Here is a 12,504-nt window from a genome sequence, read left to right on the forward strand (position 1 = left end):
TACCATGTGCTATAAAGAGCTGTCCTGGTTTTTCATTCATTAAATTTTGAACAGTATAAGCCCATACGCAATGTGCAATCCGCAATAATATCCCCCTGAAGTTAAATCAGCTCCAAACATCAACCCAGTTTCCTGTCAAAATGTGCCATACCAATAAGAACTATCTATGCTGAACAAATAGACTTACCTTTAACAGCTGAAGAAAAGTAAACCTTACAAATGACTATACCCAGATGGATCATTAGGACCATTGCAGCTGTTCATTTTACTTGGGGAAATCCCAGATATGCTGAATCACAAAAGTCAGACCTTATTTTTTTCCTTCCGCCTGAGTGCGGCTGCTCTTTCACTTCTTGTCAATATTTAACTACTTTGTCAAGTTAGATTATATCACCTGCTCTAACTCCTACTCTTGTAATTCCATTTAAGTGGGTGTACGTCAGGTACAGCATCTTAGTCAAATATTAAAGTCTTATCAACCTCACATCTGTTTGACTGAAAAGGAACACAGATTTCTTCCTATGCACATTGTCACATGTGGAGCATATTGTACATTTTACCAAATCGTTTCAGCAGGGAGAAAAGCTAACAATATACATAAACTGTAAGGATTTCTATTTTCTACTGCAGCAGCCCAGCAGCATATGCAATTAAGTTTTCTGCTGGTTATTTACAGAACTTAAAAAGAAATATAAAAATATCTTCTATGGCAAAAGATGACAACAGAATCAATAACTAAGAACTCAAAAATACACAAACTCTTTAACAGATTGTTTAATAAACCATCAGGACAAAGCATTTCAGAGTTTGGGTGTAAAGAAGGTCAAACAAAGCATGGCTTGAGGGACAGTCTCAGTGATCAAAGTCGGGGAACCTGGCCTGTGGTTGCCCTCTCCATGTAAGTTGGTAGTATGACAGATCTGCTCAACTGCACGCTTTTATTTCTGGAGTTTACAAACAAGCAATTTCCATTTGACTCAGTGAAGCTCTAAGTCCCAGCCACTATTAGCCTTGTGCAAATTTATTTCTTGATATATTTTATGTACATTTACATGTAAAGTAACTGTGTCTCTCAGGCCTCAGGCAATTTGCCAATGCAAGTCCTCAGTGGCAGAAAGTTCTTGCACTACAGATTCAAAGGCTCAAATCACAGAACCTAGCAAAAAAGATGATTGCAGAAGCGTTATAGTATTTCAAAGTACAACAGTTACCATAAAGAGTCAAGCATTGCCAACCCACTAGAATATGTCCTTATGATAGTTAAGACTATTTTATGCCAGTGTATAAAATTCTTCTAAAGGAAATTCTTATTAAAATTTTGATTTGCTAATGATGAACCTATTTCTGCCTATTTCTAGGAGGACTGGGATGTGGAAGAGCAGGGGGATCTGGAATGATTAAAGAAAACTCCAGCTGTCTCCTCCCCTCTCTCTTCTCTTTATGCGTTCTCTCAGAAGGAGATGCTTGGGGACAGGGAGATCGGTCAGACTATGCCATGAAAGTGGTGAAAGCTTTATTGCTCAATGACACTGAAAAACAAATGTAACAAAAGGGTATGTTAGCAAGAAAACACGCTGAATGTCCTAATGGTACTTCCCATTCTAATGTGCATGAGTTTATGACCTTTAGGAAAGCCTCATGCCCTCTTTTATAACAGGAATAATATAGACATTGATGCCATTAAGACACGAGAATATTTATGGACAAGTCTTGCCTGAGTCATTTCAGCAGGGCTTCCCAGCTGCAGACAGAAGTGACAACTCTCACCCAATCTGGACACAGAAACCAGTTTATAGCTGTGACCAAACACAAGTGCATGGCTGCAGATCACTTAAAAATGGCCAATCAAGCAATAATCTGAACCCTTATTGCATGAGGGGTCAGCTGAAGACATTTCAAAACCGCGTCTTCTGTAACTTGTGTCTGTGCTATCTAGGTGTAAAAGTCTAAGAGAATCTTCCTCTTAACAGAGCTTGCGAGTATGTTTCTAGTCATGAACGTATGCGTGTAAACTTAGTGCTTATCCAACATGCTTGATGGAACACACTTGCAACCTCTTTATGTGTCTTATACAAAGTCTACTGAAGGAGACCCTACAGTAGGGAGGGCCACCCAAATGATCTGAGGACTACAGAGCAGACCCTACAATGAGAGACTGTGGGACCTGAACCTGTTCAGCCTTCACAAGAGAAGACTGAGGGGGGACCTGGTGACAGTCTATAAACTCACTAGGGGGGACCAGAAGGATTTGGGAGAGACCTTGTTTCCCCTAGCACCCCCTGGCATAACAAGGAATAACAGCCACAAGTTGTTGGAGAGTAGTTTTAGACTAGACATCCACAAGAACTACTTCACAGTCAGGGCGGCTAGGAGCTGGAACCAGCTTCCAAGGGAAGTGGTGCTGGCTCCTACCTTCGGGGGTCTTTAAGAGGAGGCTTGATGCCTACCTAGCTGGGATCATTTGAGCCCAGTTTTTTCTCCTGCCCTGGCAGGGGGTCAGACTTGAAGATCTATAAGGTCCCTCCGACCCTACTTCTATGATTCTATGATAAGACGCGCCATTTTTTTCTGTGATTTTATTCAGTTCTGGATAAGGCTTTACTTCACTAGAATGCATAAACACAGAAACTTCCTCACAATGCCATACCCTGATGGACTACTAGGTTTGTGGTCCAAAACAGTGATGATTTTTGGGGCTTGAGCCTCAAAATAACTAACCGGTTTATCATCAGCCAAGAACCCTCTCAATACAAATGGATGTTCTAGGTAGAAAGAATATTATCACCCACATCCAGCCCCTTGAACTATCCAATCTTTCCTGCACACACAGGTTTTTTTTTCCCCCTGAAGTTCACGAAGTGTGCTGAAATAGATAATGGCCCTCAAGCAGCCACAAGCTCTTCTGCAGTTCTAAACCTAAGCTTCACGCAATATTTCTCTGAAACCAGTGGGACAAATACTAGCTTTGTACAGCAAGATATTTTTGTCTTTGATAAATATTAACTGACATTCCATCATCATAGTAAAAGCATCTGACCCATATATCACAGCTGCTGAAGCTCTGTAAGGAGGAAGTTTTCTTTGACACTATCATTAAAGCCAGAGCACATGGTTGCTATAAGCCATATCCCTAAGTAGGGTTTGCTTTCAGATCAGTGAGTTCTAGTTTACAGCATGTGGCATCAACATGCTGAAACAGAACAGAGAACATGTGGCAGAGTCTTTTAATGTGGTTATTAACCTTTTTTATTATTTTTTATTAAAAGGGGGAAGTTCCTAGCATCTCCTATTAAATAACACATTCACCAGGGGAACTAGGTAGACTCATCACTGACAGAGTGTACAATTACTGCTATTAATCAGATAATGGCAGGGGACTTTTGTCCAATTACAAAGGATATTGCATGGGAGTTACCATCTATCATTAGGATTACAAGATGCCACATATGTCACTTTGGCAGCCAAGCATTTTTTTAATGAATTTCAATAGATATTTTCAAATACCGTCAGTGAATAGAGTATTGGTAAATAATCCTGGACCTGAAACTTGAATCCGTAGTTAAGAATTCATTTAAAAAATAACACTAAGCTCAAAGACAAACAATAACTCAATCACAAGACTTATGGTAGAAAATATTGCAAATGCTAAATATTAAGAAAGACCTTACAAGAGACTAAAAACCTGAGGTTCGAGTGCACTTTCATAACCGAGACGTCACAAAGGCAGGACTCTATTTCATAGTTAGGATCTATGGGGTTTGGATTTTGGGGGCGGGGGGTGTTGGGAAGAGAGCCTGTTTGTTTTTGACAATACAGAATCTGACTCACAATTGATAGAAAAAGGGAAATAAGAAAAAAAAAAACCTGGAACTGTTTCATACCTTATATGCCTGATTTCTTAGTTTAGGTTAGTGTTGCTCGACCCCCAACCCATGGAGTCATATATTCCAGCCTGCAGAGCTCCCCTACTGTCCAGAGATTTGGCAGTGGGGGCAATTAACATTGTCAATGCTTACTTGCCACCAAATTTCCAAGCTCCACACAACTGTATTTGTCCCTGGCTAGGCCAGCTCTTCAGTGGGGATTGGGCCCCATTCCCAGGCAATGTCCACAGAGCTGCATAAGACCCCACCTGGGCAAGCACTGCATGCCAGATAAGGCCCATGGATGGGATCTGGCCCATGGACAACCTGGCACTGCTCATCTGACTCAGTCAAAAAGGCAGGTCACCACCCAGTTAGGCAGAATACTATGAGCCATAGAGAAAATTATACTTTTTGTTCCAAAAGCAACCTTTACTTATATAATGTGATTCTTGTTGTTTGTTTTTAACAAGCTGTGTTCCTGCCCCCACCACCACCATGCTGCTGGGCTTGTTAACTCAGCCCAGCTTTCCACAACTGCTGTCAATGAAAATATCTCCCTCCTGATGGTAGTTAGGGAGGAAGACCAACACTGCAGACAGGCATGAGACAACCAGTTCTACACTGAAAGCCTAGATGGATTTAGCTTCTCTCCCTTCTTTAGACAGTTATTTAATAGTTGTGTGATTATTTGAGAGACATCTCAAATGTTTGCAATTTTGCTAAATCTTTATGCATCATGAAGGATCTCTCTGTCAACAAACTACTACTGCATTTCAATTACAAATCCCTATTTTCCATTTCTAAAAATCTTTTAATTGAAATACAAACCTCAGAGACTGTTTCTGTGTCTGGTTCTACCTGCACAGGCTGGGAAAGCAGGTGAGTATTACCCTGTAAAGCTGAGAAATGTTGCCTTTTTATTGAAATACATCAATACGTCTATTCGTACATGGCCATGTCATGGCTTTCAGTGCCTCAAAACACATTGCATTTTCTTACACACCGTGCGCCTCCTAATAAGATAAGAAGCTTGGTTTCAGGAAGGTGGAAGGAAAAAAAAAGATTTTTCCGGAGTTATGGCTGCTTGGAGCAGTGACAAAGGCTAATCTGTAACTCACTCACTCCCCCTTTCCTGCTTAGGTAAAAGATACAGTTTTAACCCTTTGACCACTGAATTGACTGCTTTTTTTGTCAGTGTAGGAAAGGGAGGGTGAGCTGAAGATTAGGCTCTGTCCCTGCTCTGATTCACCAGTGAAAGGCCGCTGCTGAATACTGGCTTCCTCACTCCCCCCCTCCCCCAACTGTGAAGAGAGAAGAAAAAGAAGCAGGAGTCATTTTACAGCAGTTCCATGCTTCTATTCTGGGCAGAAGAATCAGCTTTCCTGCCTAAGACATGCACCCCAAGTTTAGTGGGCCGATTTGATGGTAAAGAGCGCATGGTAGTACTCCCAGATTTAACCCTCCGATGCACTCATGGCAGTCACTGACTTCAGTTTTGTTCCCTCTGCCAAGCTACTAGCAGATATTATAGACTTCATGCCATTTTTAATGCAAATCAAACTCCTACTGCTATCAATGGGAGTTCAACCCGAGTGAATGAAAGAAGGCCTGGATCAAGGCTTGTATTCAGAAGGGAAAACGTGTAGTGCTGGTAACAGTCTCATTTGCAGTACAAAAAGGCATGAGATACAAATTTCAACAATGCTCAGCATCAGTTTAACTGTGCTCCAGTGAAGTCAGTTAGTGATTAGACTTCCACTGCCCTCGGTGGAAACAGAGCCAACCTAATACTTTTGAAAGTCCAGATCCTGAAAACAAGAGGAAAAGTCATTTTTTACTAAGGCAGAACAGTGGTCCATAACCTTTTTGAATGTAATGACTCCCCAGTTGAGAACCATTCTGCTCAACTTACAGCCAGTGCTTCTCAACTGGGTGAACTCCCTTCAGGCAAGACCAGTAAGGCTGTGGCACGTGCATGTACTCCACATGAATGAGGGTTCTCCAATCATCCTACTACAGGCAGGAGAACAAGCATGCTCCAGCCCTTTCTGGTCTAACCCTGCACAGCATCTCCTGGAAACAGAGGTGTGTGGGACAGGCATAACTTTCCCACATGCTTGTTTCCAGAAGTGAGTGCATAGGAGGAGGTTCAGACTGGGAAAAGCTTCAGTGTGAGGCACCTCTCCTGGCTGCTTAGGCTTATCAGAGATCCCTAATGTTGGAGAAGCATATCAGGCAGTCTTATCTGACCACCAACACTGTGGCAGTGGGGCCTGCATTGGAGCACCCCTAAGGGGGTCTCACAGCACCTTGGTTGAGAACTACTGAAGCAGAAAGCCCAAAACTTCCTTTGCACCATGTTGAGCCTATAATCTGGCAAATCTACCTTAAGTGAGTACTGGAGTTGCAAATGTCAAAAGACACTGAATATATATCACTGTGTTTAGAACTCACTTATAAAACTTACTTATAACACTGTGAGTTAAGTAGGGAGGCCAATTTTCATTACGTTCATAATGTTGCCCTTTGTCTCGGTGTGTTCTCATTAAAATTTGAATATGGTACATCACACAGTATTCAGTATAATTGCAGTACTAACACTCTCTTATAATCTACATCATGCAACAAACTGATATGATTTTTTCATGAGAAACAATAAAAACGTTCATCAATTATTAAAGTTTTCTTTGCAGCAGATAAGGCTGACAAAACCTATAAATGGAAAAATGTGTTTCCTCCTACACTTCACCTACATGCATACTGGGTAATTTGTTTTCATACAGCAGACCCAGCCACATAATATAAAGTATTATTTAACACATTGATTTGTATCTTTGTTTCACCTTGGTTGGATATCTTGTAAGAAATATTAAGCACATATATTGTTCTCTCATGTGGAACTAGATCTGCATTGTAGGCTTAAGAACTGCCTGTTCTTCTCAAAGAAATTAATAGTGTTTAGCATCTGTAGAAATAAAAAGAATATTCTTCTTTATCAACATTTATCAAGCTTTCAACATTTTCAAAGCAATGAAAGTTGATGACGCTGTGATGAATAGAGCAACCTAACTGTATAAACAACCAAGGAGGGATGATCAATCCTAGTAAATACCTAGAGTAAATACACCTATTGGAACGGGACCGCTCTTCATGACCTGAAGGTCATTCTCTGTGAGGATCATTAGGCTTCAATGACTTCTTCAAACTATCATACAGAGTGGTATAAGGAAAGGTATTACTAGAGATTTTCCTTCAGAGCAAATATGAGTTGCTTGCAGACTTCTGCCAGTTTTTGCAATACCCTGTGAGCCCACAGACCTAAGCAACAGATGCTATGCTATGATTTCTGTAGTAACTTGAAAGTATCTCTGAAGCTCACATAAACAGGACCACCATGCTTTAGAGCATTAGAACATGCAGCTGATTGCGTACAAAGTTCCACTCCTGTTTCTGTCCATCTAACTGACTAAAGGTACAGAATGTCACATGCTACTCACAATTAACACAAAGCTCAAATAAGTGACTACAACTTTCTGTAAACCATCCAAAGTTTTGACAGCTTGGAATCCCAGGTTCATTTACTTAAAGAGCAGGAGATCCATGCTGAGAAGTGTAAAAAATTGTATAAACCTTTGTCGACTTAGGCTTGGCACAGACATTGAAAAAGTCTAAGCCTGAATTGATTCAATTGTTGCAGGTTAGTCTAACCTGGCCAGGCTATACCAGTTTGTAACTGTACAGACATCCCCTCTGGACTGAGGAAATGGAGGCATATGCCTGCAGTGGCTCAGTCTAGAACCTGGGAGGCACTAGAGCAGCCCTCCCTTCCCTTCTACAGTGCAGAGCTGAGGCGGGGGCATGGCCAGGTCCTGGCAGGACCCAGCAGGGAGCTGATAACAGAACATATATCAGCCCATCAAGAAAACAAAAGCCTCTCTCATTAGTTCAAGCTCTTCTTGAACAACTTTTTCCAAGGAAGAAACAGAGAGACGTTACCAGCTGAGTTACTGATTAGCTCCAAAAAGCCTGAAGCAGACACTGTCTTGTGTCTGCCTTTGTCCTGTCTGCCTTACACAGACACGTCTCAGCATTAGCTAGCATACCACATGCTGGCTACTGTCTGTGCTGGGAGAGAGGAGCAGGAGAATCCCTGCTTGAGCAGGGAGTGGTGGTGGGGGAGGCAGGCAGAAGCCAGACAGACCCTGCTGGACCTGCAGTCTCTGCCAGAGATCCAGCAAGGGAGCAGAAGGGAGGGGCTAGCCCAGTTAAGGAGCAGAGAGTCCCATACAGGGATGCAAACTTAAACCAGGAAGGGGTCAGGACAGACACTGCATAAACCAGTTTGACCCAAATCAGTTAAGTCTGATATTACATTCAACAAAGTTTATCTCAAACTGGTTTCAGCCATTTTCAATCTTATTTATGTGCACTGAACGTCTGTTCTGTTACAGGTTTAAACCAGTTTCTGATCACTTAAACCAGTTTGTGTGTGATGTCGGTCCCTAGCCATAATCTTAATTCCTCTCTCTCTCTTTCTCTGAGACAGGGCACCGACTGGAAGGGCAGCAGAATGGCCAGATACAGACATTACACATAAACTGGTATAAGTGATCAGAAGCTGGTCTAAAACTGTAATAGAACAGAAGTTCAGAGAAAACAGACTGGTTTAAAAATGGTGGAATCTGGTCTAAGGTGGACCTGGATCAATGTGCTATCAGATTTAAGTGATTTAGGTTAGACTGGTGCATCAAACTTCTGTACCATATCCCCTCCTGACTCAAGTTAGGTCACTGTCTGGCAGCATCCCAGTCTGCTTTGCAGGTTCCCACTAACCTCCCCTCATGGAGTGGCATGCTGGAACTCAGACCGCCCTGTCCAAGCCCTGCCCTGGCCTCCAACCAGTTGTCAGCAGCAGCTGGGGGAAGGGAATCTTTGTGTCTGTGTCCCTGCATAACAGACCAGTGAGGGGAGGAGGTCTGCTCTCCTCATGCTGGGCATAGGGGGTGGGGAGGGGGGTTGGAGCAGTTCCCCTCCCCTTGCTGCTCTGTTGTGCAGGGACACAGACACAGGGACACAAATGCAGCTGTAGGCATGCAATACAATGGGGGAGGGGGCCATGCTGTGTGTGTAGGAGGAGGGGGGCTGGCACCAGGGCTAAATCTGTACAGATCAGTTTAGTTTGGGAGTGAACAAAACACAGGTTCACCTTCTGGCTCTGGCTACCACTGACACCTGCTGTAGCCTGAGCCAGCACAGCTGGGAGGGGCCCACTCCGCTCCCGCCCCAATGCCCCCTGCCATGGTTAACAGCCATCCACTGGCAGGAGGCAGGGCTGGGGTGAGGGGCTGCACTGGCCAGTCAGGGGGTGGCTAGTTGCTGGCTGCACTTGGCATTCTCCAGCATCCTTCTGGGGGGGCGTGCAGGAGCATCCGCAACCTGCTGGCCCCAGCCAGTGCAGGCAGCCTGTGTACCCATCACCCCCCCCAACCAAAGGGTGAACTTGTGTTCTGTTCACTCCTGGACTAACCTAGTCTCCTTAGAGAAACCTGTGTTAGTTCAAATTTGCCTCAGGCTTTTTGAATGTCTGTACCTAACCAATATGGCAGGTGAATTTATGTTTCAGATACACAATAGAAATAATGTGGAATAATTTGCCCCATATTTTGCTCCACAGTGGCCGTATTTATGTGAGATGCTGACTGCATAGCCATTACTATGCAGTCGTTTAGTACTTGTATCATCTTTTTTGGAACTCTACTGTGCAGCAGCCTAATATTATTGTGCAGTAGCGACACATCATGTTTGTTGTCATATGATGCTACTGTGCAGTAGTATTGGGCTACTGCAGAGTCAGCATCTCGTGTAGATACAATTACTAAATATATTCTGGGAGTGAGGAGGAAAAACTCAATTCTCCCAAACTAATGCCCATAGTAGGTGTTATTATAGTCCCTGAGATATGGCCTTACAGCTCCATAGGTAAACCTGTCCTTTGACAAGAGCTGAGGCAATGATTGTCAAAGCCCAGGACCACAAGCCTTCCCTTACTCAGTACTGTTGCACATTCCACAGTTTTGAATGGCCTACCATTTTCTCTTTTAACAAAAATACTTCAAACAACAAAGGTCCTCTGGCATATTCTGGGTAATCAGCTCAGTAGTGCAGCCATGCATGCCATTTCCAGCAACACTTTCCCCATGACCCACATTTTCCTTGAAGATCTCTCGAATTTAAATATGGGCCAGACCCAAACTGTGCACTAAATCCCACCCCAAAAAAGTATGGCTGACTTCAATAAATTTAAGTGCGCATGGAACTAAAAACGTATCGACAGTTAAAGAAAGTCCATAGCTGTCTTTTATCCAGTACACAAAAGCCAATATCAATTGTCAGAGAGTCCCAGTGAACAGCAAAGAACATTATGATTCTCTCTTATGAAAATATTATTATTGCAAAACAAAAGTGATTTCAGTAAGTCTTGAATTGAGCCCAGCAGGCAAAGAAGTAACAAGTCATAGAGTCCCAGGGGGGTGGGAAATAGCCTTTCTTACCCTGAATTAAGGTCGTACATGCCTATCACTTACATAACTCCTTTAATAGGGCACCCAGAAGACAAACAAGATCTAACCTTTCTATCATTGCTGCAAGTGGTTTGTTCAACTCCTATAAGCACAGTGAAAAAATGCGAATGTACTTATTGTCAAATGCGTCCACTATTCAGACTGCCTATTACTGCAAATATTTACTTTTTACCAGAAATATTAGGAGACTCAAGTACTGTTGTTTGAACAGTACTTTAAAACTCAGCTCCTCAAAACAACACGAGAAGCTTTGCATACCCAGAAAGTATCACAATTAGCTCTGTAATATGTCACACGACTGTCCTGCACAATATTTCTTGATTGGTATCTGCAAAAAGCTTGATTCCATCTCTCCTGTACAAAACAACCTAAATTATATTTGCCAATATTATAAATATTCACAAATATAAGTTTGGGTTTTTTTACCACATCTTTCCTGTTGTAAATCCACTGAACCTACCTTAGATGGACTCCAGATGAAGGATCTGACCTGTAATCTTTGGCAGAGATTCTTGCAGCTGAGTGATCTCCTCTGTGCCTATATCAAATTTTCCACAGCATTTTAAACGAAATGGATATTGCAACAAGTACACTAAAGAATTCAAACTTATTTAAATTGGCTTCAGTGTATTAAATGTCAGAGTTGCATTAGCAATAAAATGACAATAGGAAATAAAATTCTGGTGTATATTTGAATAGCTGGAAGGCAAGTTAACTTGTTTGGACTGTATTTGATCTTATAACTCTTTGCTATTTGAATACTTTGATCCATACAAAGTTATTGGATTCATTTTTCTCAAAAGCCTTCAAACAATAGAGAGTATCGACAGGAATCCAGAGCTAGCAGCTGAGAGGATATATTGCTCTTGATTCAGGCATAGTATTGCAGAATACTTGAAAGTGATCCAAAGAGAAATGAATCCTCATACAAATGTTACAGAATTCACTACCACTCATATAAAAAGTAATGATTAGGAACTTGCATAGGGCACTATCTAATAAGAACAAATCACTACACTTAAATTACCCTGTATGGTTTCTTTGTAAAGGAAAAATGGCACCAAAGTCATATCCTGCTACCACTGTGCTGAGGTGGTTTTTCTTTTTAAGATGCTGACAATATTTTGCTATTTATTACTGAATGAAAGTTGTAAGACCATACAAAATACTTACAGTATCATATAACAATTCCCTATCAGATCAAGTCCACGTCTCTATAGGCAGCAGCTAATAGCACAAAAGGAAATAGGTGAGAAAAAGTCAGACTAGAATTTGAAAAAGGGAAGACTGAAGGTTAAAAGATTTGAGGGAAAACCACCATTATGGTGCACTTCACGTTCCCCATTAGACTTTGCTTGGGAATAAGAGAATCAAACACCTGTTAACAACTATTTAAAATGGGCTTCTGGGGACTGGGAATACAGACTCAGTGGCCTTATATTAAACAGTCTGAAGAAGCTCTAAGTCCAGGTATTCAATACAGACAAATAAAAACAGCTTAAGCTGACAGGCTATTGATACCACAATGCAGTGTAAAACCATTTGGAAGACTTCAAAGACTTTGGAGCCGAGGTATTTTATAAAAACATATGAAACACACACTACCTCTATAGCATTATATTAAGTTTAACAATGAATGGATTGAGTCGGTTGCACTGCTTGCCAGCCAGCCTGCACAATATTTCCATGGGGAAATGATGTGATAAGTAGGGAATAGAAAGTATAAAGTCTTTATAGCCCGAAATCCACTTGTTTCCATTACTGGGGCATACTTTCTTTATGCATTCACCATTCCATAGCATATTCACAACTTCAGTATGAAACTGTTGCCAAATCATATAGCGGCCTCTGTGTTTTCTTTAAAGCCTCCATTCCCGGAAGTCTGTGATTAGGTGAAAATCTCGGCTCTCTTTTTAAAGAAAGTTTCTAGCCCTTACCGCTGAGGAAAAATGTTGACAAATGTCATCCACGCATGATCTCAAGGGTCTGAAATCAGAATCGTCAAAACCCAAATGCACTTTTCTACTTGTGAGTTTTCAAAATGAATGTTATCATTT

The 12,504-nt window shown here is 41.8% G+C and overlaps 1 protein-coding gene across 6 annotated transcripts in view; it reads right to left on the minus strand.

Annotated features, from left to right (window-relative positions):
* NCKAP5 (NCK associated protein 5) overlaps positions 1-12,504 on the minus strand; it is a 685,167-nt gene that overhangs the window by 568,342 nt on the left and 104,321 nt on the right. Inside the window, exon 1 of one of the 6 annotated variants that reach the window (XM_019553970.1) lies at positions 188-281. The exons of the other annotated variants lie outside the window; for them this stretch is intronic. The gene's annotated coding sequence lies outside the window, so the exon portion shown is untranslated. Of the gene's footprint in view, positions 1-187; positions 282-12,504 lie in introns of those variants that run through there. 6 annotated transcript variants of the gene reach the window in all.

The sequence above is a fragment of the Crocodylus porosus genome, unplaced genomic scaffold (assembly GCF_001723895.1).
Source record: "Crocodylus porosus isolate Cpor-Errol unplaced genomic scaffold, CroPor_comp1, whole genome shotgun sequence".
Taxonomy (NCBI): domain Eukaryota; kingdom Metazoa; phylum Chordata; order Crocodylia; family Crocodylidae; genus Crocodylus; species Crocodylus porosus.